The 10,905-nt window shown below is 31.2% G+C and overlaps 1 long non-coding RNA gene across 2 annotated transcripts; it reads left to right on the top strand.

Annotated features, from left to right (window-relative positions):
* The first annotated feature begins 537 nt into the window (after window positions 1-537).
* LOC132062619 (uncharacterized) lies at window positions 538-3,889 on the top strand. 2 transcript variants are annotated; one of them, XR_009416220.1, is made up of 4 exons: window positions 538-645; window positions 1,971-2,102; window positions 2,245-2,363; window positions 3,475-3,889. It is a non-coding gene; the product is annotated as an uncharacterized LOC132062619 (long non-coding RNA). The 2 variants fall into 2 exon arrangements; XR_009416219.1 differs by lacking the exon at window positions 1,971-2,102 and having other exon boundaries at window positions 544-814.
* The last annotated feature ends 7,016 nt before the right edge of the window (window positions 3,890-10,905 follow it).

Raw genomic sequence — 10,905 nt, 5'->3', positions numbered from 1 at the left:
AAAAATTGGTTGTTTCACAAATTTTGGAATTTTATCTCTTGATAAGTGAAATCCTTATGTTCAGCTATTTTAATTTAAGATATTTATTTTGTTTTCTTTTATTTACCATAATTTTGTTGGTTGATTTCTTAGCAAACAATCATTAGTTTTTTCTGTTCTTAAGGTCACGAGGTGAAATTACTTTTCTTTTCTATTTGTGGATTAAGAGTTGAAAAAGATTGATAGATAAAAAAAAAAAACATAACTTCCAAACCAAGAATTGAAGAACATTAATTTTTTCACTTCCTGTTACTTAATCGGTAAAAATTCTTTTTACTGTTCGTATTGTTGAACTCAAATGGAAGAAATAAATTGAAAATGGCAAAGCATGGGAAATTATTTCTACTAATATAAAAACATGAGTGAAAGTTGTGATCGTCGTCCGTCCTAAGGGCAATTATGACATTTTAACCAAACCCAGAAGCTTCTTTTTATTTTATAACCAAACCGACAATGTATTCTTTTTAACCAAACCCACAAGCTTCTCGCCTTCTTAGAAAATACAGTATACTCACCTTCTTCTCCAAAAATCTATCAGCAAATCAAGAAGCTTTTAGTAGAAAAATATAGTGATCATCTAGCTCAGACCGTTGCTGCAATTTTGAGGTATTTGTTTTTGAAGTTTTCTTCGTGAAAAAGAATGATAAAACATATTGAGTGTTGATTTTGACTTCGATACTATTTTGATAATGGATATTCGAGATTCTTTGTCTTTTAAGTGTTACTCTGAAGATCATCTCAATTTGGTTCACAAAAAAGTTTAGTTATAAAATGGGTACGATGCTACCAGTTGAATTTTCGTTGATTTGGTTGCTGTTTATTTGTCCAATTTTGTAGCATTTTGATCCCATTCTTCCTCTCATGTGGACTGATTCTATGGCCTGTCTGCCAAATGGTGTCTTAATGTTTTGGTATTTTAATTTTAGTTATCTATCAAAATTTATGACTCATTAGCCATTCTTCTTTGTTTCCCTAGAAAGAAAATACAACACATTTGTTAATATGGTTTATCTTTAGTTAATTTGTTAAGAAGCAATAGTAGTATCTTTTATGTTAAATTCATAAATCCCTCCCTATAACTCATGAATTAAGATTTCTCACAGCAACAAGGTCTACTCGACACGAATGCCTGAGAGGTGATCTATAGAGAAAAGGAAACTGCTGCTGGTCCATCAACAATGAAGTTTGAGTTTGACTCGCAACATAGAATACGTATCTCCCTTAATGCTCGATCCAAGTCCTATTTTACTGTGATTTCTAGGGTTTATTTGTTCATTTATATATGTAAAATCGATCTTCCGTGTAATTCCAGAATTCGTGATGAAAGAGTATTATGTAGTACAATCTTTTGAACAATTCTTCCGTACGACAAGTTGTGGCTTTTTGATTTTTGCAGAAGATAAGTTTATGTGCTGCTAATATTTAGTAGAAAATTGTATAGTATACAATATTTTTCAAATTTGTAATGGATAAGTTTATATTTTCAATTAAATATTTTAGCTTGCAAACAGAAAAATAATTAAGAAAGAGAAGGTCAATTTTCATGTTTTTTTTTAATTGTAATTTCATTTGTTATTCTGGTAGATACAAAAATTAAGATTTTTTTTTTAAAAAAATAATTAATTAAAAGCAGCTAGGATCGATGAAGCTTCGTTTATGTTCTATTTTTAATTCTATTGATGTTTACTGTTATTTTGTCATTTCTCTCTGATTTCAAAAGTGCTTCATTTTTTTTTCCTTGTCAAGCTACTTGGGAGAAATTTAAGTATTTCCTTTTTGTTCCTTATGATGTAGTCTTGGTCCTTAGCTATGTGGCTGACAACTGTTCATAGTGTATCTTACTGTGAGAAATTCAAGAAGAAATTTAACCAGGGAAATCCTAATGCGAAGATTGTGTTAGTTGTTGCTTTCATAATCATGTTCTCCTCCAGGTCCTCCCAGGGCCATGTGTCTGAGAAGCTCCCATGGGAAAGGAAGGCCAAAAGAAAAGATCAAATTATCATCCAGTATAAACAATTGATGGCCTATGAAATTTTTTGTTGATGACTTCATGTCCCTTGGAGGTAACTTCATCTTTGTAAAAGAAGATACTAATTTTATTGAGGAATTGCATTAGAACTTACATATTCCAGCATATACATCGTCCAAATTCTAATATTTTCATACATTTTCGGTTATTATTTGTTCGTTTTCGTGTACTTGCAGACTTTACTCCTTACTGTGAGGTATTTCAAGAAGTTGAAAAAGGAAGTCAAGAAAGGCCAAGAGTTGGAATGAAGGATCAAATGAAGATCCATGAGCGCATAACAATTTTCTACTTAAAGGTACCTTTTAGTTGTCTTATACTATCTTACCTTCATTACTTGCTATAATCTTCTTACTGTTGGATTAATATTGTGAAAGAATATCCTCATAACTTGCAATAATTTTCTTATTGTCGGATATTTTAAATCATCCTTGAATATTGTGAAGTGAACGATTTTTTAAGTTGGTTTTGGGAAGAGCAATATCTGTAGAATTGATCAAAGATTTGCTTGAGCTTCTCATTTCTTTGAAAGATATCTTAGATGCACTAGAAAAGGTTGTGTGAAGAACCTTGGTTATGAGTTTGGCCTGTAATATTATGTTTATTTAACTATCATTTCTCATTAGATGCTTACCTTTATATTTATCTTTAGTGCATTGAATCTACCATTAGTTTCACTTTCATCTTTTTTAGGATATCGTGTATGCTTTTAGAGGGTAGTAGATGTTAGCATTATTAATGGCCTGACTTTGCTATTTAAGGTACTATCTCAGTGAATTTTTTTGTTCAGTTGTAAGTTTTCATGACTGATAGTTCTCATTAAATGCTTGGATACGCTTTATATCTTGAACATTTAGAGACGTGTAGAGATGATAAGTTTTTTCACTATTTATCCAAAATAAAGGTTCTTTCCATTAACTTCATAATTTTTCAAACACTGAACGTGACATTTCAATCTCCCCTTTACTATGCATCATTTTTTTTTTTTTGTGTGTGGGATGGCTTTGTTTATGCCAAGATACGTTGATCGAGTAGACTGTTTCAACTAAATTGTCTATGTCAAAGTATTATACAGTTTCTATGCATCTTTGTTTTGTTCATCTGAAAGGATATTTCAGCCAGGTGAACTTTATGTATTGATGTAATGAAACTAATGGTCTTTTGAACTATAGAACTAACTAATGGTCTTCTGATAAGCAGCTTCCCGACCGTATCTGTTTGAGCCCATTTTGTGGCTTGGTTATTTAGTATTTCCGACAGAAATTATATATCTCCAACTTTTCTGGAATTTCAATATCATTCTCAAAGAGAAGGCATGTATCAGTTGGGCTACTGCAGTTAATTTAAAGGCTTATATCTTTTCTATATATGTTTGATTCAAATCATGTCCTTGATGTTTTAAATTTCAGGCCACCCTGGTACGACTTGCATAACAGAGAATGAGAGAAATGGAGAAATAAACAAAACAGAAATAGAGAATTCAGCCATTTTCACAGGAAACAACCCATGATAATAGGTTTGGATCAACCCGCAACAAATCTCCTCATATACCCTCCTTTTCTCCTGAGAGATGTCTCATCAATAAATTGTTATAGTTTGATTTGGAGATGCTTGCTTCCCCAAAATAGTGTCTGGGAGGGAGCAAAGGTTTACTATACTCGAATGTACGTGTTATAAAATTCTTTCTTTTGTTTTGAATTATGTTAAAATTTCTATTTAGATATGGAATTATGCATCACTGATGCATTAGTAAACCCATAGGTATTCTCTTTTTCAGGATTTATTGTTATTTACAGTTTTTGAAATTATGGTTATTTTCAAGTAGTTATTGCCATTTAGGATTTAAGTTACATCTGAATGAAACTGTGCAAGTCGAGGGTAGCCACATTAATTAGTATCACATTTTTAAATGGTGGGCCCGTGCTTAGCACGGGCAATACTTATCTAGTTACTAAATAGAAACGAGAACACCAAAGATTTGTTGTCCGTACGGCCTTCGTACGGGTAATACTGAAATTTCATCTCTTTGATGCTTATATGTGACTCCCACTCCGCCTCCTCCCACCCCTCACCCCGCCATCCCCCACCCCGCCCCCAAAAAAATTATTTTTTTAAAAAAAGTTAGAAAAGTTTTTCTTTTTGCACCCACCACCCTCCCAAAAAAAATATTTAAAAAAAAAGAAATTTTGTAAAGTTTTTGTTTTTGTTTTTTTGCACCACCATCCACTCATCCCCCACCCACCCCCCCCCCCCCCCAAAAAATTTTTTTTTTGAAAAGAAGTTTTTGAATTTTTTTTTTTTTTTTTGTTTCTTACTTCCCCCACCCAACCAAAAAAAAAAAATTGTTTTTAAAAAAAAAGATTTTGAAAAGTTTTTATTTTTGGTTTTTTGCACACCCCACACAATCCAACAACAAAAAAAAAAAATCTTAAAAGTTTTAATTTTATTTTTTTTGGGTCTAGAAAGAGTTTGGATAAAATTTAGGTTGTTGTTGTGTGTTTGTAGTGAAATGGATGATTTTTTTATTGTTGTCCTGGTAGGATTTAGGGTTTGGGAAAATATATCCAACATATAGTTTTTTATTTTTGTTCTGATGTTTATCTGGTTCTATTTGTAGAAGATAACCAACAGATTTGTAGTCGTTGCAACAAGTTTTACACTTTTTGCAGCAAGTAGACAATATGTTGTAACGACTCGCTAATCTGTTAGATATAGCTTCCGTTATTTGCTTCTATTTCAGAAGATATCCAACAACTTTGCAGTTGTTGCAAAAAGCTCTACACTTGTTGTAATAAGTAGACAATCTGTTGCAACAATTACAAATCTGTTGGACATAGCTTCAGTTATTTGGTTCTGTTTGTAAAAGATATCCTACAGATTTGTAGTTGTTGCAACAAGTTCTACACTTATTGCAATAAGTAGACAATCCGTTGTAAATAACTACAAATCTGTTGGACAGCAAGCTTCGGTTATTTGGTTCTGTTTGTAAGAAGATATCCAACAGATTTGTAGTTGTTGTAACAATTGTAGCGCAGCAAGTTTTACATTTGTTGCAATAAGTAGACAACCTATTTATGAATCGGCAAATGTTGAGGAAAGATACAGTCAAATTGACAGCCAAACTAACAGACAATCCTCAGAAAGAGATGAAGAACAGAGCCAAGAAGCAGTAGATACAATGAAGAAAGTGAAGAAGAACTAGAAGATGAAGAAACTAATGATGGAAACGAAGGAGATGGAGTAGATCAAGGAAATCTGCTATACCCCAGAAGGCAATTGCTGAACAAATTATTACTTAAGTTGTGGTATTTGGAGCCAAGGTGTCTATTGAATAATTTCTGTTTATGAACTTATTTATTTTGCTTACTAATTGTTGCAACAGATGCACACAGTTGTTGAAGAAGTTGCAACAAGTTACTAATTTATTTTAACAAGCTACTAATCTGTTTCAACAAGTTACTGATCTTTTTAAACAAGTTGCTTAGTTGTTGCAACAAATTACTCACCTTGTTGGAAAAAATCAAACAATTGCTTAAATTATTACAAAAATTAAAAAATATGTCGCAATAGATGAGTTAATTGTTGCAACAGATCATACATTTGTTGAAGAAGTTGCAACAAGTTACTAATTTGTTTCAACATATGGATAAGATGTTTAAGCAAGTTGCGTAGTTGTTGCAACAGATTGATTACCTTGTTTGAATTATTGCAACAACTCACTCACATGTTGCAGCAGGTATCTTATATGTTGCAACAACTTACTCATATTCGTTGCATACGTATCTCATATGTTACAACAACTCCTCAATTATTGCAACATATTCACGATATTGATCACATTGAACCTTTGTTACATTAAATTCATTTTTTTATCACTAAATATGGTCGAATTAAGTACTTCGCATCAAATCATTCTAATGATCACTCGATTTAAGAAGAATACACTTAGAATTGCCCATCTAATTCATGAAATTACTATCTAATCCATTAAGGATGTTAGTAGATATATATATTCATCACTACATACCATTTATTTTCTTTGTTTAACACTAAATATGGGTGAATCAAGTAGTTCGCATCAAATCACTCTAACGATCACTCGATTTAAGGTATACCGACTTAGTAGCATCATATCTCGACTCAAAATACATCAAATTGATTAAGTATTATACATTGATCACTAAATATCGTTGATCTCCTCTGTTTATCACTAAATATGGGTGAATCAAGTAGTTCACATCAATTCACTCTAATGATCACTCGATTTAGTGCATACTGACTTAGTAGATCATCTGTCCTGATTCAAAATACATCAAATTGATTAAGTATTATACATTGATCACTAAATATCGTTGATTTTCTCTGTTTATCACTAAATATGGGTGAATCAAGTAATATCTGTTGCAACAACTGTAATATCTGTTGCAGCAAGTGTAATATCTGTTGTAATAACTGTAGTATCTGTTGTAGCAAGTGAGATACTTGTTCCAACAAGATACTAGTTGCTGCAACAAGTCTTGTTACTTGTTGGATAAAATCCAATAAGCTACAGAGCTGTTGCAACAGATTCATTACTTATTGAAAACCTCGTTCACAATTTATTAACAAGAATACACACATTTGTGATTTGAACACGATCAACATTCATATAAACCAAGTTCACAAACACCAAGAACATAAATTATCATTCTAAAAAAGAACAAAAAAAACTTTTCAAACTCTTTTTTAAAAAAACATTTTTTTCGTGGGGGTGGGGGTGGGGGGCAAGGAAGCAAGGGAGAGAGGGTGGTGCAAAAAACAAAACAAAAACCTTTCAAAACTTTTTTTTAAAATAAAATTAATTTTTTCGGGAGGACGGGGTTGGTGGGGCGGCGGGGGGGGGGGGTGGGTGGTACAAAAAACAAACAAAAAAACTTTTCAAAATATTTTTTTTTGTGGGGTGTGACAAGGGCGGGGGGAGGGGTGGATGGGTTGGGGTGGTACAAAAATCAAAACAAAATCTTTTCAAAAATTTAAATAAAAATAAAATTAATTTTTTTGGGAGGGGTGGGGTGGGGGGTGGTACAAAAAAACCTAAAAAAAAAAACTTTTAAAATCTTTTTTAAAAAAACATTTTTTTTTTGTGGGATTTGGGGGTGCGGGCAAGGGCAGGAGCGGGGTGGGGGCCTGGGGGCTGCGAGGGCGTGGGGGCGGGTGCAGGAGGTATTTTATGATTTATATGAGTTGAATCAAAGTGTTAAAAACAAAATTTAAAGGCAAAGTGTAAAAAACAAAGCTTGGAGTTAAAGTGTTGAAAATATAACTTTGAGGCAAGTCAAAATTCCCTAATCACTAATCCAAAGTTTATCACCCCTATTTAATTAAAAAATTAGAGTTACCCAACTCAATTTTTAAATTTTTTTGTCACTTTTAATTAAAAGTCCCGATTAAATTTATTCTCTCTCTTCCTCATCCTCAAAGTAAAAGTCAGATTCACATTAGTTATCCCTTAGCTCTGCCTTTCCCTTCCCACGCCCTACGCCCCCCGCCCCCCACGCGGCGCCCCCCCCCCCTCCCTGCTTTCAATTGAGAGAAATAAAGAAAGGTCTAAAACAATTACAATTTCAGCAGTACTTGGTAGAACGAAGCTTTTAGAAGTGCATACCGAAGGGAAAAACTTAAAAAAAAAAAAAAAAATTAAAAAAAATAGAGCAAGGTCTAGGATAGATTCCATAACCATGGAAAGAACAAGTAATTAAGAAAATACGGCAAAACATAGAGGATATTATCAGGAACCCCAAATTTTTCGTCTAAACTAAAAGTGTATCAATCAATTTTTTCTTTTCCAATTTACAAGTAAAGATGCTTCAACTTGTAAGTAATACCAAGTCTCTAACTTTTCCATCTATTATATTTATAGCGGAATCAGAAATCTACACAATTTTGAGAAATACCAAGTTGAATATTGTACTATTACTTCCAACTTAGCCATTATAATTTTGAACATGAAAACACAAAATTCTTCTATTACTATTGCCGTTAACCATGCTAACATAAGACACCGCTGCTTCATGGTTGGATGATTTGGGACAGAAGATGGACAATGTTTGACAGCCGATGGGAGAGGGTGGGGAAAGAGAGACAATAAATTTAGGAGAGGATGGGGAAGAGAGATAATAAACTTAACCTGGGTTAAAACCTTTAATTAACTAAAAGAATCTTGTCCCTTAAATTATATAGGAGACACGTGTCGACAATTCAAGACCCCATTGGATGAAATGGACAGATTACGTACTAGAGGGGAGCCGGCTCCAACAGTTTTGTGCATGTGTGGACTCCTGGACCTTTTTAAGCATTTAGAAGTGTTCATTCAAACTTGGCAATATTGACCAAAAACCATGAATACATTTAGGTCTTCGTTTTGGTCATAAATATCAAAAAATAAATTCACTTTTTTTGAAATTTTGAAGCTAGAAGTTGTGTTTGTACTACGCTTTTTAAAATTATAATTTTTGGTGAAATATAGTGTAAAAAAAAAAAAAAATTTAAAAAATAAGTTTTTCTTATTTTTGATATTCCGGAATACATTATGTCCAATCGCCTAAAAGTAAAAAAAGTGAAATATATTTTAAGAAAAAAGTGAATCATTTTTATGGCCAAACGGCTACTTAATGAAATAAAGAAAGAACCAAGGGCAAAAAGCTGCCGGACATGGCTCTCCTGTTGCTTTTTAGAATATAATTGTCTTTTAACTTTTCGGTATTTACCAAAAGAGGACGGGCAAACCATACAATATAAGTACAAAGCAGGGGCAAAAATGAAACGAAAAGTGATGTATAAGCAAAGGCTAATTTAGTCAGAACACTCAGAACGTCGGCAGCTACAATTAAAAAGTATTGAGGCCCATCATATTATTTTGTTTTGACCGAATGACCAAACTGCCTATGAAATGCCTAAGCAGGCATGACGACCTTGAGTAGCTTTAGGTCTCTTCAATATATTAGGAAACTAGATGGCCTATGCCCGTGGCGCGCACGGTTTCAACGTCAATTATACAGATTATGATATATGGTTATGTTCGGATAGTGATTATATATATATATATATATATATATATATATATATATATATATATATATATATATATAAGTTTGTACTTCGTTTTTATGATAATAAACATACATAAGTTTGTCTCGTTTTTATGGATATATATCTATACTATGTTCACATCCGTATCTAAAGCCTTTTATTATATTCGTGTTCATATATAAAAATTTATTAATACTTTTTAAAAAAAAAGACTTGTTTAAACGAAAACTATTTTCTCTTTCGAGATAAAAACAAAGAATAATTAAGACCATTGATACTTTCAATTTTAATTCGTTTAATTTAAAGGTGTAAAATACTTATTATTTTTTATCAAATTTTGATTTGGATAATTCTAATTCAAATTATTAAATTAATTTTACATGCTTAAAACGAAACAAAGTAGAAATTAATTTTCTATTTAAACGAAGAAATGCCATTTTTTTTTAATTTTTTAAAATATTCTCGGTTTAGCTCATTTTAATTGTCATGTTGTCTTTTGCATGGTTTTTGGAAACGTGAATTAGAATTATAATTTGACTAATTTACCTTATTCATTATTTAATCTCCATTTGATATTAATCTCTTTTCACATTTATTAGAGTAAGAATAAAAATGAAAAAGTAATTAAATTCTATCTTATTTTAAAATAAGTATATTTATTTTAGTAAACATAACAAATAAATGACATAAGCTTTTAATAGCAAATACGACAATTAAATATAGATTAAATCTCATGCTATATATAAGAAAAGAAAGGAAATTGTATGTATTTGGCTACTTAACCTTTTGAAGAAAAAAAGTAATAATATGGGGTCAATTTTTTTTAACGCGCAATAATTTCATTTGTTCCCACTAACGGGTTAATACGTACGTGGCAATGAATCCACTATTATTGACTTGATAAGGATACTTTTAATTACATTGAATATTGTTTAATTTTTTAATATATGGGTGCACGTTTTTTTTTTTTTTTTTTTTTTGACATTGCTTATTTTTTTTTTAATATGGGATTCACTTTTTTTTTTCATGAGTTTGGAGAGGGTGGGGTTCACTTTTTTTTCCTTTTTTTTTTTTTTTAATATTGCTTGGCATTTTTAGTATGATGTCCAATTTTTTTTTTTTTTTTAAGAATGACCGACGACGAAAAATGGGTAAATCGATGTTATAGTAGAAAAATAGAAATATAATAAATATGTCTATCTACTTTTTAGAAGAGTTGGTAATATAAAGTATAAAATGTCATTTTTTTGCCCTTAAATAAAAAAGTGGGTGGGACCACAAAGGATTTTTTTGCCTTAAATAAAAAAAAAGCGGGACCAAAAGGACGGACGACGATCTTGTTTATAAACGCTCTTCTATATATATATATATATCATTGTAGTTTTGTACTCGTATCCAAAACTTTTTATTATATTAGTGTTTGGTACGAATACAAAGTTGACAATGTAAATTTATTAATACTTTTTTAAAATATACACTTATTTAAAAGCGAAACTATTTTTCTCTCTTCGAGATAAAACAAAGTAATATTTAAGCACGCTGATACTTTGAATTTTGATTCGATTAATTTAAAGGTGTCAAATATTCTATTGTTAATGTATGTAGATTGGGCCTAAACAATACCTATTATTTTTTTATCAAATTTTGATTTGGATAATTTTAATTCAAATTATTATATTAATTTTACATGTTTAAAATGAAACAAAGTAGAAATTTAATTTTCTATTTAAATAGAGATTGATTTCTATTTAAATGAAGAACTTCATTTTTTA

Source organism: Lycium ferocissimum, chromosome 7 (assembly GCF_029784015.1).
Source record: "Lycium ferocissimum isolate CSIRO_LF1 chromosome 7, AGI_CSIRO_Lferr_CH_V1, whole genome shotgun sequence".
In the NCBI taxonomy this organism is placed as follows: domain Eukaryota; kingdom Viridiplantae; phylum Streptophyta; class Magnoliopsida; order Solanales; family Solanaceae; genus Lycium; species Lycium ferocissimum.
The sequence above is the reverse complement of the archived record's forward strand: the minus strand, read 5'-3'. Positions and strand labels throughout refer to the sequence as shown.